Raw genomic sequence first — 15,863 nt, 5'->3', positions numbered from 1 at the left:
ACCTTGCAAAATTTTATTGCTAGCTTTATATATTCTGATTTCTGTTATCCAAATTGACTTGTGTTGATCTATCTATTGCATTGCTAACATAGTTTGCACTCACCAAGATTTTTTAGGGCTGAGTTTTTGTGAGTTTAACTCCTTGATTTTTGTGCCAAGTTTTTGATAGAGTTTGGTGAGTTTTCTGGTAAGTACTTGTTGAGTTTTCACCAAGTTCAAAAGTTTAACTTGTGCCACAAATATGCCGCAAATGCGAAAAGAAAAGGTGGAAAAACACATAGAAATGTGGAGTTTATCCTTTATGAGCCCTATTAGGCCATGTTGAACACACAACACAACATTAGAGCATTCTATAGCAAATTGGAAGGATTTTATAGGCGATTTGAAGAAATATATTATGGAATTTTGGATTTGCACTAGGTTAAGCATCATATAAATTTCATTGATAAGTTGAATTGAAGATCAAGATCTATGAGATTTCTTTCAGCTGCAAGGCAACTAATATAACTGTCTTGTACAAGACTGCTTAACTAGAAAATACCAATCTACATAAATTACATTTGAGTGCTGATCTGAAAAACTATTGTGTTAATGTTTACATCTTTTTGAAGAATTCAGGTGCTCCAAATAAAGAGCTTTCATACAAATAGATTTTGACATTGAAATAGTTGCATAATACTCTAATTTCATGACATTAGTGGTGAAGATTAAGTATTCATGTCCCTTTGTTGTGCCAGTTATTCATGTCCCTTTGTATAGGATATGTCATGCTAATTATCAAGCTATCTTTAACAAGTGAATTCTCAAACAAACCTGATGAAATCAATTACCCCTTACAAGAAGATGAGTCCATCCAAAATATTACAAAATGAGAATGTTGATGGTTTTGAAAAGTGGCAAATATTTGAGGAGCATATAGGAGTTTTACAAGAAAATTATTTTAGGCATCGGGACTCTTAGAACATATTAGTACAAAATGTTATTATTACTTGATTTGGTTCGATGAAAGTAAAGGCCAAATATAAGATGATATCGGGGGTTTTTGGAAGGCTTTCTTCATTCACATTATTTTCTTTTTACCGAGATTACTCCTGAAGCGTGACCTGCGTATTTCTCCTAACCCTAGGACGACACCCCTTGGGAACACAAAGGTGCTGCGTTGAAGAGACTTCAGTGAAGGAATCGTGGAAGAGAGAAGGCTCAACGCAGGTTACATTGCCGAGTATTCGTATCTGTGCGTGGGCATATACAACCATTGTGAAGTAGTTAAAAAAGCTACGAGATGAGTTTAGTCATCACAGCTTGGCATTGACAGCAGAGTGAATGGCGAATGTGGCATCATCATTCAGCTACCACGGCATGGAATGAGATTATGCATTACTTAGGTATCAAGTATTCTGTGAGCAAGGGTTTTTCCAAGAGAGAAGACTGATATCGAACAGCCAAGAGGAGATAGACGAGCTTACCAGGTTCAAAAATTTTAATCCTTATCGCTGTTAATTTGTGCCACTTTATGTCCCTGTATAGGCCATTTATGATGGGGATTTCACGTATTCAATCAGCTTTAGTGGGAGGAGTAAACTTGGATGTTGGAAGCAGCTATTATTGTTTTAATTTCTGATCTGGGTTTGCCTTCTCTTGATATTCAAGCTGTATAATTTATATATATTAGCAAACTGAGACTCATTGGATTGTACACCAAGTGTTTGACATAATTACCATAGGAAATGAATAATAAGTTAACACATTACCTGTGTACTGGCTGCTTTAAGAGGTCAGGAACTCTCATTACACGCCCTATGAATTATTATATGCAATTGTATTTAAGGATTAAATATGCAGTTACAGTTGTGTGCATGTGATGTACTTTTCTCTTGCTATTTCAGTCTGAAAACGTTTATATCAGACCCGGAAACGAATGTACCCAGATCTGATTAGAAGTAATCAAATGGTCTCTCATTGAAATAAGTTGTTGTACATGTTTATGCAATATTGCTCTTTCACTTGTATGCTCCTATCAACATTTGCATCAAAACATAAACCCTCAAACCCCCAATCAGAACTCAGAAAACAAATTCAGACTTTGCGTACAAACTGTTTGACGAAATGCCGATGGGTTAAAACTGAAAAATTTAAGGCAGAATAGGAAGGGGACATTACAGTCTTGGAGGCTTATGCATTGCAAATTCGGACTTGTGAGTCACGTTGAATTGTGGCAAGTCAGTGTGGGCTTTCCAACTATGCATTGAAGTATATTTACAATGCTTTATCAAAGGTTGAAATTATTGGTCTATGATTCTCAACTTCAAAAAAAATAATGCATGGAACAGCAAAAAGACAATTAGAATGTAAGCTAGTGATTCCTGACTATTAAAATCTTGGCTAGTTGGCCCCAGTTATGACAGAAATTGGATTCCAATCTGGCATTACTATATTTGCTTGCAACTTTCCCAATATCAAATTATGCTAAGGATTTCTTCTTGGTTTGTATATGTACTTTTCTAAATCAGTTTGTGAACATTTGTTTGCAAAGCCCATTGTCAAAGCAAATGTCACTCAGACGTTTGGGGCTGGGATCTCAAACATCTCAGGAGTTGATTTGCATGCTCTCTTGGGAAATGGCACAAAGAAGTGGTGAAATACAATGTATTGAATGGGGAATAATACCTTGGTGAATATTTCCAATACCTTTGTTCTCTAAAGATGAATAGAGAACAAACTATACCCATAGGAGGTTGTGCATCTACAACTACGCATCAGATTGGCATTTATTGAAAGATGTTTTCAACAGAAGAGCGCTTTTCAGAAAATGCTTCAAAGCATTCACATTTCCTGCTTTATTTTTTCTTTTTACAATTGGTGCTATAGTTCTTCATGAAAACAGACAATTTGTATCATGGAAAAGTCCACAGATTGAAAAATACAAATTGCTTTTCCAACACTAGATTTCAGAACTGAAGTAAATTTTATGGTATAATCCCAATTTGAGGGATTGGATTTAACGATTGAAAATCTCTTCATTCAGAAGTATCATTTTCCTAATTTATGATGTTATTAGAGGTTTGCATTTATTCCTTGGAACGAGAATGACGAGAATCTGACAAGATGGATGTCTCAGATCTTGAGACAAATGAACAACGTAATTAACGAAGTTGGCTGGCTTGAAATTAGGAATGAATTGTTTATAAATTGTGGAGTTTCAAGATGAAGAATACTGGCACTTCATCCACACTGTGCTGCTTTCTTTCAGATTCTTTGCTGCCAGATTAATGTGTTCGGCTTTGTTTTTGTTGATAACTCAGCCTTTACATCTGTTTTATATCTTTTCCTCTACATCTATGTTATAACTAAACTTTTAGATCTATGTTGATAAAAAGACATAACAGATGAGTCTAGTGCTCTGTTAGGTGACAGATTTAATCAATATTGATTGGGTAGTCTATGGAGATTATTTCAGTAAAGTATATAATAGCATCTGAAAAAAGGGTGCATTATTTTTTGTCATTTAGTAGGAAGAAAGTGAAAGCCAACGCGTAGATCCAATGAACCAAAAGAAACCAAACCAACAGTCAAGGCAGTTTGAAACCAAATCTAGCCAAAGGGCTCTGATGAGGAGCAGGACTGGAATGAATAGTTCTACCGTTTTTTTTTAAGCTTCTGATTTATTTTTTCATTGCAAGGGGAACCACAAACCACAATGGAGTATACCCCCACAGTGGTTTCCATCACCTTCTCACTAGGAGGAGGGTGGTTTCCATCACCTTCTCACTAGGAGGAGGGTGCAACCGAACATGCACCTTGACCTCAAAGGATAGCCCAGGGGCATCCAAAACCTTTCCTTCTTGCCACAACTTGGAGTGCTCTTCAGTCGACGAAGAGGACTCAGAATTGTTTTCATGTTCCCACCATAAACACTCTCACTTCCATAAGCAAGAAGGGAATAACACAATAAATAAAGCCAGAAATTGATTTCTATTGTTGGAAAAATTGTCTTACCAGTAAGACTTCACAATTTTTATAATAGTGAAGCCCAAATTAGGAAGCACTAAGCCAACACCCAGACGATCATTACAAAAGATTCAAGGGAAGAGATAACCTTTACAAGATGAAATTGCAGCCTTTAAAGGTCACTTTGTGGTATTTATATTGATTAAAGACTAAGTTGCCGGTTCAGATATGGGTTCAGGTTTGGGTTAGAGAACCCAGTTTGTTGGTACGGCAAAATTTTGAAAAGGGGTTTGGGTTTGTAGTACAAAAGAAATGTAAAAATTATATATATATTGAGCCTATAAGCATGACTTAAGATTAGAATGTCACATAGCATCATATAAACAACAAAACCACCATAAACTTGTAATCATAGCATCATGATCATACCATCATAGCATTATATACAACAATTTCAATATCTAGATAATAATATCGAGTTCAAGTATAGGATTAACTTGTGTTGACACCTCCTATGCCTTGTGTTACAGCCTTTTCTATGGTCATCTGGCACTACCATTCTGATTTGAATGTTCTTCACCCCAATGTAGTTCTCTGATCATTGTACCGGTAGATTGATGCCCATTCACATTGATTAATAATGCTCCAGTTTGGGATCTTGAGGATATTTTAAAGCCCTTGGTGGTACTCTTTTAACATTTTGGAGTCTCCTCTGTCACTTTTTGTTATATAGTAAGGCAAAGCCGAAAACATGTTATTTGCTTTTGGAGGAATGAGGGTATACAAGATTAACTATAAACCCTGTGGTAAGGAGCAATAAGGTTGTTTTTGTATAAGGGTGCATGTTAATGGTACCCAACACCTTGATCAAACTGTGTGTTTTGTAACTTAAATAGGCAGTTTGCACTTGAACATGATTATGCATGCATCCTTTACAATCCAATCCTCACCACAAATTTAATGCTATCAGTCAAGTCAGAGACATATTTGTAAGATTTTGTGTTACCAATAGATTTCAAGTGGCAGATTGCAAAAAAACAAATGTTTTTGGGCACCCATGCATCCTGGTTCGCCTTGGGTTCTTCCCAGACAAACCGGCTTGCCCAGGCATGAACCATGGTCGAACCCATAGGCGAACCGGATCAGTACCTAAACCGAACCAGACCAGTACTAGGCCCTCAGACCAGCGAACTCTGCAACTTAGATTAAAGATTTAAGAGATAAGATCAGAAGTAGAAGGGTCGACTAAGACTAATTGACCAAGATTCATTGAACAACCAATGCATGAGGGGCCGACTAAGGTTATATAAACTACAAGTTAATCAAGGGGCATCGAGTACTACACTAAACATAATTAATTGCATCGATTCATTAATGAAAGGGCAGCAAGACAAGATGCCACTTCTAAAAGGGTTGTGACCAAATAAAAGACACAACCCTTCACTCCCTCTTGAGGGTTATAAAAACCAGATCAGCGTTTCAAGTAAGGCATCAAGAAACCAAGGAATTTGGATCAGATCATCTCTGATATAAGTAACCTGCATTTTCATACAGCAATCTGGTGTGATAGCAAATATTGTGGTATGCAATATGATAGTATATTTAATACATATATTTTGGTATAGGCAATAATATGAAATGCTATTCAAACTTATTCATAACTTATTCATTAAGTTACTTATTCTCCTACAAACAATCATCTCGAGGTTAGTTAGGATTAGGAAATACAAGGAGGGAGAGCAGAGATGGGATCCCTTTCTAAGTAGACCACCCCATGTTGGAGGCACAAATTTACTACCACTTGTGGGCCAAGGGGTGTTGTATCTTGCCCTTGGGCTTAGATAAGAGGAATCTTCTGGGTGCCCTATTGCGATTTCCTCTCCAACCTCTACAATAGTTGATTGCGGGAAATGAATTAAGAATAGACACAATCATAGGTGGGTTAATAAGGTGACATGATTAAGGAGGGCATAGATGGGCTCCCCCACTAAGTAGACCACCACATGTTGGATGGATGAGGTGCTTGCCACTTGTGGGCCAAGGGGTGTTGTATCTTGCTCTTGGGCTTAGTGTGGGGGATGTTTTGGGCACCCCATAGTGCTCCCCTCCATCAACCCCTATTATGGTTGAATTCTAGAAATGAATTGTAGATTTAAGTATGTGATGTTAATTGCTTATTCACTTTTAAGTTCAGTGGACATTATATGATTTAATTATGGAATGCTATTTAAATTAAGGGATATTGCAAATGATTATATGTGAACATTTGTATACTATCAGATCCCTAATTGGTCTTATGAATTACATTTCAAATATTGGCTAACATTATTGCAGGTTTTACACTATAGTTTATGTTGGAAAGGAAATTGTTAACTAGCAAGTTTGCCTTGAATTTTTTTGATTTTTTGGGCAAAGGTAGTGTTGACGTGTATTTTATACACAATCATACACAGAATAAAATACCAATAGGCATCTTATCCTCTCTTGAGAAAATAGTCTCTAACTGCTGAAGATCTGCAAAAAGGATCAGTTAGATGGACTCCAAGGTTCTTTTAGTGGGGTCTCCACGTGTGGACAAGCTTTTTAGTGGTATGATGTGATTTGCTGTTTCCTCCAAGGCGTCTTACGGATTCCAAAGGCTCGAAGATTCTACTAAACTAAAAAGGAACTTTCAAAAATAGCAAAAGGACAGGGTTTAAGGAAGTCTAATCTAGCCTAACCCTATGAACGACTTAGCATGAATGAGATTTGGCAAGACTCAACCAACTTCAATTTTGCCATAAGATAACAACTCAATTGAAATTAGTGCGATCTTCTAAGGTAATAATGATGTTCAATGCATCAAAGACCAAGGACACTACTACGAAGGTACATATCCTAGATACGAAAATGCTTGAAGGTTAAGGACTCAAAATGTTCTCCAGTCGACCACGCAAGGCGTTCCTACAATCAGCAAGAAGCTAGTGGTTTGGATTGCGAATCCCACCAAATATCAAATCTCACACTTAGTCTTTCAAATTAACAAACTACTTTGATTGAGCGTGATTCAAGTACATCCAACAACCATGAAGATAACTTAAGAAATTTGCAACAAAACACCATAACTTCAATATTTTATTGATTTCCAAGTCATCATATACAACAATTGCTTGAATTTCTCTCTTCAAGACTCAATCTTGCTACAAAATAAAAATTGCTTCTAACTCTAATCTCTCTATTTCACTCTTATCTGACTATTCGACTATTAACTATTATATAATGAAATGAAAAATGGGGGTATAAATAGCATCCCTAGTTACAATGAAAGGTCCAGATTGAAAGTAAATCAACGGACAAGATCATGACACCTAAACCCTAATTAGGGTTTGTTACAAATGACCTCCTTTTTACTGAACAATATTAAATACATAGCCAAATATTAAATTTGGCACAAAAATCTAGGAGGTATCAACCAATGAGAAATAAGATGTCATGTCATCTGTAACAACCTTTCATCTAGAATCTTATTCCCTTTCCAATTCTCTTTCTTAGCATATGCAATGAATTTTGTCACGATTCCTTCGATTTCTGTGATTGGAATCTCGGGAAGATTCTTGATACTCTCTTCTAAGTGGATGACCTGATCGAATGCATCTAGAAGAGCTGCGTCCCAAGTAGGTTCAAGTTCCTTCGTTCTATCAATCAGGAGCATGGTGGCATACATCTGATCATACTGCTCATCTGTAACATCTGCGTCCTTGCGAAAGATGATCTTGATTCTATCCTCAAATTCTTGTATGTCCACATCTGTCTCGACCTCGATCCTTCTGCCAAGAATGGTACGAAGTACCTCAAATACTCTGTCCTGGATCGGATTGATCACCTCCTCAACTTGACCACATCTAACACTGATGTCCTCGAAGAGAACACTCTTTATACGGAGTAAGGTTGACCACTGAAACAAACTGTGAGAATCACCTTCCAAGATCCTCTCCTGCGCTAAAATTCTTCTGGATGTATGTCTTATTACTTTCAAGACAGGAATGACAACGTCCTTGGTATGGGCAAATGCAGCTACTGTTGCCATCAATCTGTGGATTATCTCAAGAACTTGGATAGCCTGATGAATGATCTTCGACGTCCTTGTAACAAATTCTATGGCCACTGTATGAGATCTATCCATCCAACTACATGTACGCTGGACCAGGTTCCTGAATCTTTCTGCTTCATTGATCGATTGAAGGGGCAATGCCTGCACTGGTGACCTAACTGGATCCTGACGTCCCAAAGTTTCATTGATGTGACTGAAATATGTCCTCCATGCACCGACCTCTCTCTCAAGCTTTCTATTCTTTTCCACTTCTTCTCTAAACTTGTCCTTCAATGCCTCAAATGTGTCGGTGGCATCATCTAAAGTCTGCTCTGCTGTGGATGGTCCTAACTCAAAAGTCTGTATATCATAATCCTCTGCTAGGATCTCACCCTCATATTTATCTGCTACCGGTGTAGCTATCTGCAGTTTTCTGAATCCAGTCTCATCTCGAATCATCTTGGACATCTTTGTAGCCTTCTTCTTCTTTGTTATCACATGTGAACGTCCAACAAGGCTCTCTAAATCAATTGCACTGTCCTCGTCCTCAATTACGATCACCTTAGTCAATCTTTCCTTCAACCAATCTGGGATATTTGATCTTGTCTCTTGAACTTGAATTTCTTTATGTACTATTTCTTCTTGTCTGAGAGGAGATGTCATTTCATTATCATTATCTAAATCATAGTCTTGAAGAGATCCATCTGATGAAACATGCTGTGCCTGTCCTTCCTCCTGTCTGTCATTCTGTACCATCGACTCCATGGACTCTTCCACTCGAACTGTTCTATTCTCTGGTCTAGAAGAAGTACCCGGTGTTTGATCTTTGTTGGCACCTTGCTTTTTCTTGGAAGACTCTTTCTTCTCTGATCTTTCTTTTCTCTTCGAACCTCTCGAATGGAGATTGCCCTCACTGGCACATCGAAGGTTACCTTCACCTGAATTCCTAGGATTAGGATTGCCTTCACTAACACTTGCTCCACCTTCGGCTGGCTTTTCTTCCAAAGTAAAAGACATAGCTATGCCTTGTTCTCTCAACTTCTGATGCTGAACGTCTACCCATCTGCGAGTACAAGACAAAACTGGTGCCATTAAATCATCTAAATCCACGGCCTCGGGCTCATTCCAATCCAACCTTATTGTTTTGCTTTCTCTATCATAGGAAGACTGGATGTGCCTGTCGTTGTCCTGAGCTTGGTCGGCCACTCTGTAAATCCTACATTTCCTGATGAAATCCAAAGGCAATCTAGAATGTATCTTTCGTTTCACTTCGAGATCATCTAGGAGATTCATCATAAAATCTTCAATTTGGTGCTCATGTCTAAATCTTCTACCGACCGTCTCCTCTAAATGTCCATATGGATCAAAGCTCTCTCTCCAAGCAAAAGATGAAAAAGAATACAAGGCTAACTCCTTCTCTGCGTCATCCATGGCTAAGACATTAGGACATACCTCAACTGAATTACCCAAAATAATAGGTACCTGGACTCCATTCTGATGCCTGTGTCTGAATGCCTTCACATATGCTGCCAACTGCCTTGTTACTTCAAGTAACACAATTCTGTCTGTCGGGTACCTCGGCAACATGTATGGAGGTAAAGGACATCCATGCACTCTAATGTAAGTGAACTTGGGAAACTGAATGAACCAAGCACCGTACCTCTTGATGAACTCCTGGGCATCCTGAGATAATCTGTTGTGAATTCCACCTTGCAACGTCCTTGTGATGTTCATCGTGAAAGTATCATTGACTAACTTGTAGTTTTTCCCTGGTGGATGATGCAAGTAGGTATAGGATTCACAAGCTCTGACCTCGCCGGGTCCTCTTCCAATCACTCCTCTGTGAGGTAGTCCTGCGTACTCAACGCTCCTGATCAAAGCATAGATGACGTATGAACTCATGTGGAAGGACTTAGTAGCCCTGAGTCTCCTCAACTGTACGTCTAAGCAATGGCTAATTATCCTAGCCCAATGTATTGTGCCCTTTCCTTGAACAATCACCTGGATGAAGTAAAACATCCATTTCTCAAAATAGAAGGCATGAGGTGCTCCTGTAACTCTGTTGAGCATGGTAATCAAATCTCTGTACTCCTCCTAGAAATCAATCCTGTGCGGTGTGTTCGGTACTTTGCTCAGACGGGGACGACTCTTAAGTAGCCAGTTCTTGTTAATTATGCTTAGGCAAGCATCTGGATCATCATCGTACATTGATCTGGCTCCTTCAATGCTCTTGTATATCATGTCCCTGTGCTCTGGAAGATGGAAAGCTTCACTTATGGCTTCCTCTGAAAGGTACACCAAAGTGTTTCCCTCATTGGACACAATTGTCCTGGACTGTGGATTATAGTGACGGGCACACTCGATCATCAACTCGTGGCACTGAATAGCTGGAGGAAAACCGGCCGCCTTGATGATGCCACTCTCTATTATTCTCCGGGCGACAGGTGATGGCTTGCCGATGTAAGGGACCTCTCGGAACTTCTTCGTGCTAAAGTTCCCCAAGTTGGTATCTCCAATGTTGCTCCACTTCGATACGATCTTGGTCTCCACTTCTTCGGTCTTCTGATCTTCTTTCATGAGAGCCGAGCGGCTGGTGGATGCTCCCGCCTTTGGGGTCGCCATACCTACACAACATTTCATTATAAGAAATAGATTTTGCAATAAATAACGTTGATTAGAGAGATAAGGTTTTTAGGAAACCTCATGATAAGTCTCTAGAGTTATCATTTCCTAAAAAACAACGATTGAGCTGAGAAATTCAAAATTCAAAATTTCAAAATTTGAAATACGACGATGAATGAATAAAGCAATAATAATTAAATCGCCATACCTCGATAGGGAGCTAACTCTAGAATGCAAAAACAAAATTCGCCTAGGCAAAATTGGAGGAATAAAGTAGTCTTCAACGTGGTCTCCTCAAAATCGACTTCGCCACCTTTGGAGTGAACGTGATCTTCAAGTATCGCCTTTGACCTTGTCTTAAATGGATCTTCAAATTCGCCCTTGACAAATCGCTCAAACAAATCCTCCAAGTCTTTAGCAAATTCGCCTTAATGTATCCTCAAGTTCACATTTGGTGTGGTCTTCAAATTCGCACCACCTTTTGATAACTAAGCGTCACCCTTGGTTTGAATTCGCACCACCTTCGAACACACTTCGCACTATATTCGTCTCTCCTCAATATCGTATGAAGGATAAAAATAATGATGTGAAAATGAACATTTCACTCCCCTTATATATATAGCGCTCACACCTTTTCATCCCCTAGGCCGACTTGATAAATAAAACCATTTTTAAAAATGATTTTAAATGATTTGCAATAAAATAACAAGGCCGACTTGCTTAATTGAGCGCTCCAAATCGATTTTTATTAATTAATTAATTAATTATTAATGCCTTGCGTTTTTTAAATGTGAATTTCGATAAAGGCAAAAAATAATTAATAAAAGATAACGCCATATTAAATGCTAAATAAAAATGGATTCTCAATTTTTTAATCGATTTAGCATTTAAGGAAATTTAAATTTGTTTATTTGGCGCCAAAATTGGAAGACAAAGGGACGTACCTCATCGCTCTGGTCCCTTGGAGAGGGACAGGAGCGATTCAACATTTTTGTCCTGATTTTGCATTTTTTCACGATCAACTCCTTCATCTCCACGTTAAAAATCGATCATCTTGATAGGTTCTTCGCATTTGATCATCTTGCATGTGTGCTTAAGTGCCTTTTGAGTGTACATCGCCCTGGTCCTTGTCCAAAGGACAGGAGCGATCTTCTTGTTTCTACGTCCATCTTGCATCTTTTAACTTCGATCTTTTATTGTTGGCGAATAACATCCTTTGTTCGTGTCTTTTGCGCTTATTCCATTTGCTCGCATGAAGTTTTGGGTGTATTAAAGGGATCATCGCCCTTGTCCCTAGGAGAGGGACAGGAGCGATCCATGTCCTTTTCCTTGACCTTGGCAACTTTACACTTTGATCTCCTTTGCAATGTCCTCTAGACGCCGTCCTTCGCTCTTCCTAACCTCTCTTTGCTTTGATCTTGAAGGAATATGCGTGCTTTGATAAGATCGCCCTGGTCCTTGTCCAAAGGACAGGAGCGATGGGAGCTTTTCACCTTGATTGGCGATGTTTGGACGTTGAAAACCCTTGCGAATTATCTTCATACGATGCCTTGGACCTTCTAAAACATTGCGAAGTCTTGTCCTTACGTAAATATTGCACAAAATGACCAATGCATCTAACATCGCCCTGGTCCCTTGGAGAGGGACAGGAGCGATCTATGTCCTAGGATGCGAATTTCATCATTGCGACGACCTTTTAATGTTTGTGCTTGCTAAAAAAGTCTTGAAGTGTCCCTCGCCACCTTGACTTAACTTGGATCGTCTTGAACTTGCATAGGAAGTAACATCACCATTGTATCGCCCTGGTCCCTTGGAGAGGGACAGGAGCGATCCTCCTTCTGTAGCCTTTATCTCACCTTGCCAGGTTCCAAGTCTATATTCAACGGATTCGTCTTTCTTCACTCCATTCGTTCATGCCTTGACATTGTTTGTAATTTTGCAAGAAAATCAATTATATCAAAAATCGCTCTGGTCCCTTCCTGAGGGACAGGAGCGAACTAGACATTTAGGACCTTTGTGGACGTCCAAAAAATCTTCATTTTGTATTCAATGCGTCCATCTCATGTTCTTCCTTGCTTTTGAACGTACACTTGTCTTGACATTTGCCTGGATTCTGTCTAATGAAGGAAATCGCTCTGGTCCCTGGGAGAGGGACGAGAGCCACAAGGTACCTCGCCCTAGTCCCTTGGAGAGGGACAGGAGCGATTTGGTCAATATAGGTCATTCTCCTTCGTTTTTGCATCTCAAATTATATTCATTTGGCAAAGCATCTTCCTTTGGACATCCTCAAATCATTAAGTCTTCGAAATCTTGCAAGGACAAGGCGAAATTTGAATTGTAGCTCCGGTCCTTCACTGAGGGACAGGAGCGATTTTCCTCCTGGAGGCATTTCTGTGCTCATGAAAATCTTCAATTTATATTCAATGGAAAGATATCGCCGTTCTCCATCACTTCCAACTTGAAATTTGTCTGGACTCTGCAGGGATGATGAGATATTTGAAAATGAGCTCCCGTCCTTCACTGAGGGACAGGAGCGATTTTGCTCCTACAGGCCAAAATAACATGATTTTTCACATTTTAACACTTCACGAGGCGAAAACAAATCAATTCCAATGCCTAGGATAAAAATAAAAAAAAGTCAAAATTTGGTCAAAATATTCAATCGGACAAAAATTCACATTGACTGTCAACACTTAGACAAATTTAAGCTCTGCATTAACATTCCTATTGAAAATTAGACCATTTTGGCGAATTCATTGCATTCAAAATTTGCATCCTAGAAAAGGAAGCTCGAAAGCTCTCAAAAACGACTGGATTTTGGCTTGAAAAGGCAAAATTAAAAAAACCCTAAGGCTTGGCCCTAAATCCAGACGACTAACTGACTAACAAAATCCTAAAAACGAAAGCAAAAACGAACGAAAACAAGCGAAAAGAGGGGGTCCCCATTTGCGATGGGGCGATGTGTGAAATGGTCACAACAGGTAGGAAATCTCCCAAGAGGGAACATTACAATTGGTATCAAAGCATCATTCCTGCCAGCCTACAAGATGAAAGATTGTTGATGCAACTAAGCCAAAGAGCTCAAAGTGCATTGGAGAGGGAAAGGAGACGACTTACAACAAATAATAACCCCAGTTGAAGAAATAAAATGGGTGAATAATTAGAATATGAAATGAGGGCCTTCATGGAACACAATGAAAGAACAACTCGAACCCTCCTCCAAACCCTACAAAATTTAAATAAAACAATTAATACCCTTAGAACCAATCAAACAAATAGAAGGGATTTAAACTCTTATCATCCAAAAAATGACAACATACCACCAAGGGGATCAACCCCTAGATTAACAAGACCTTTCATAGGGGAGAACACACAATACAGGAAGAAAGAAACAATCCACCCATTAATAATGTTGACGAAATTACTGAAGCATATTCAAGACTAGATCACCAAGTTAGGAGAAATGTTTCCTTTAAGGATTATTATGAGGCTAAAACACAAAATACCCCTAGTAGGGGAAGAAGACAACCCAACAAAGATTTAAGACAAAGGGTAAGTAAAATGACCTTTCCCAACTTTGATGGATTTGGAAGAGTCGCGGTGCATTGATGGGTCCAAAAGATGGACAACTATCTCTCACTTAGTCCCATGACAAAGGAAGATGCTATTAAATTCACAATACTACACTTGGAAGGAACTGCCCATGATTGGTGGCATCATGGCCTTATTACCCAATGTCACCTAAACATAATAACTTATGATGAGTTCATCTACAGGTTTATCAAAATATATGATCAAAGCATCCTAAAAGATACTGAAAAGGAAATAGCACAATTGAAACAAGGAATTATAGAGCACTATGTAATGGAGTTCCAAAAAATTTCAGTCATGGTACCTTGGGTTTAGGAAAGTAGACTAACATACCTATTCATTGAAGGGTTAAAGGAATCAATCCAAGGTTTGGTAAGTGTCCTTGATTGTACAACACTTGAAGATTCATTTCAAAAAGCATCAAGGTTGGAAACCACTTCATCAAAAGATAAACCCTACCACCCTACCCAAAGAATCTATAACATCAAACACACATACTAAACCCCTGTATAAAAAAATTGGCATCAAAAGGAATTTTCTCCTAGAAATGACCTCGAAGAACTTCAAGAAGGAAAATTACGTTTCCATTGTAAGGAAAAGTGAAAGTATGGGCATGTTTGTAATCGAGAAGACCTTAAAAGGCAACAAGGAGACCTTAAAAATAAAAAATTGTGCTACGAGTGCAAGGAAAAATGGGGGCCAGGACACGTGGAAAAAGAAGCCAAGCACGTAATATAGAGGCAATGCTCGATGAAGAAGAGTGGGAAGAGGAAAAGGATAACCCAAGTAAGAAAATAAGATGCAATGAAGAAGAACATGGAACCCTAGCTGCCATCTCTAGAGAATCCAAGCATAATCCTTTCCAAATTAGAAGTTTTATAAAGGGACAAAAAGTAACCACCCTTGTGGATAGTGGGGCAACCCACAACTTTATTGATGAGGGCCTGGTTGCAAAAATGAAATTAGAAACAAAGGATTTTAAGGGCTTTAAAGTAGCCTTGGCTGATGGTTCCACTTCCCCATGTACGAAAAAAATTCCACAACTATGCATCACCTTGGTAAAGCATCCAACCCAAGAAGATCTTTATGTTGTAAATTTGGGAGATACTGATGTAATCTTTGGCACCCCATGGTTGCACTCTTTGGGATGTCTCTACCTAGACTTCCCAAAATTAGAACATTGTTTTAAACATAATGGGCAAGAAGTCCTTTTACGAGGGCAAGCTGATGGATCACCAAGAGCAGTTTCATGCAAGAGGATGGAAAAGAGTCTTCAGACATGGACAAGGGGAATGGGCTGCTCAATGCATGATTCTTGACAAAACCTCTTCTCAAGGGAAAACTATACACATTGATATCCAATCAATGTTAAAGAAACACAAGAATGTATTTGGGAGAGGTTTTGAACATACCATAGAACTTGAAGAAGGGGCCAGGCCCGTAATCACTACACCTTATAGGCACCCGTGAAAGTTCAAAGATGAAATAGAGAAAACTATTAAAGAGCTTCTTGAATTGGGTCACATTTAGACTAGTTCTACTCCCTTTGCTTCCTCTATGGTGCTAGTAAAAAAGGACAACACTATGAGAATGTGCATAGATTATAGAGCTTTGAACAAGAAAACCATAAAGA

General features: G+C 38.8%; 1 protein-coding gene across 4 annotated transcripts in view; it reads left to right on the top strand.

The window, feature by feature from the left end:
- Nucleotides 1–15,863, top strand: part of LOC131040349 (uncharacterized) — a 50,445-nt gene that overhangs the window by 12,986 nt on the left and 21,596 nt on the right. The window contains exon 4 of one of the 4 annotated variants that reach the window (XM_057973253.2): nucleotides 1,127–1,469. The exons of the other annotated variants lie outside the window; for them this stretch is intronic. The gene's annotated coding sequence lies outside the window, so the exon portion shown is untranslated. The remainder of the gene's footprint in view (nucleotides 1–1,126; nucleotides 1,470–15,863) is intronic. 4 annotated transcript variants of the gene reach the window in all.

Source organism: Cryptomeria japonica, chromosome 1, assembly GCF_030272615.1.
Source record: "Cryptomeria japonica chromosome 1, Sugi_1.0, whole genome shotgun sequence".
NCBI lineage: Eukaryota > Viridiplantae > Streptophyta > Pinopsida > Cupressales > Cupressaceae > Cryptomeria > Cryptomeria japonica.
This window is presented reverse-complemented; position numbering and strand designations above follow the sequence as displayed.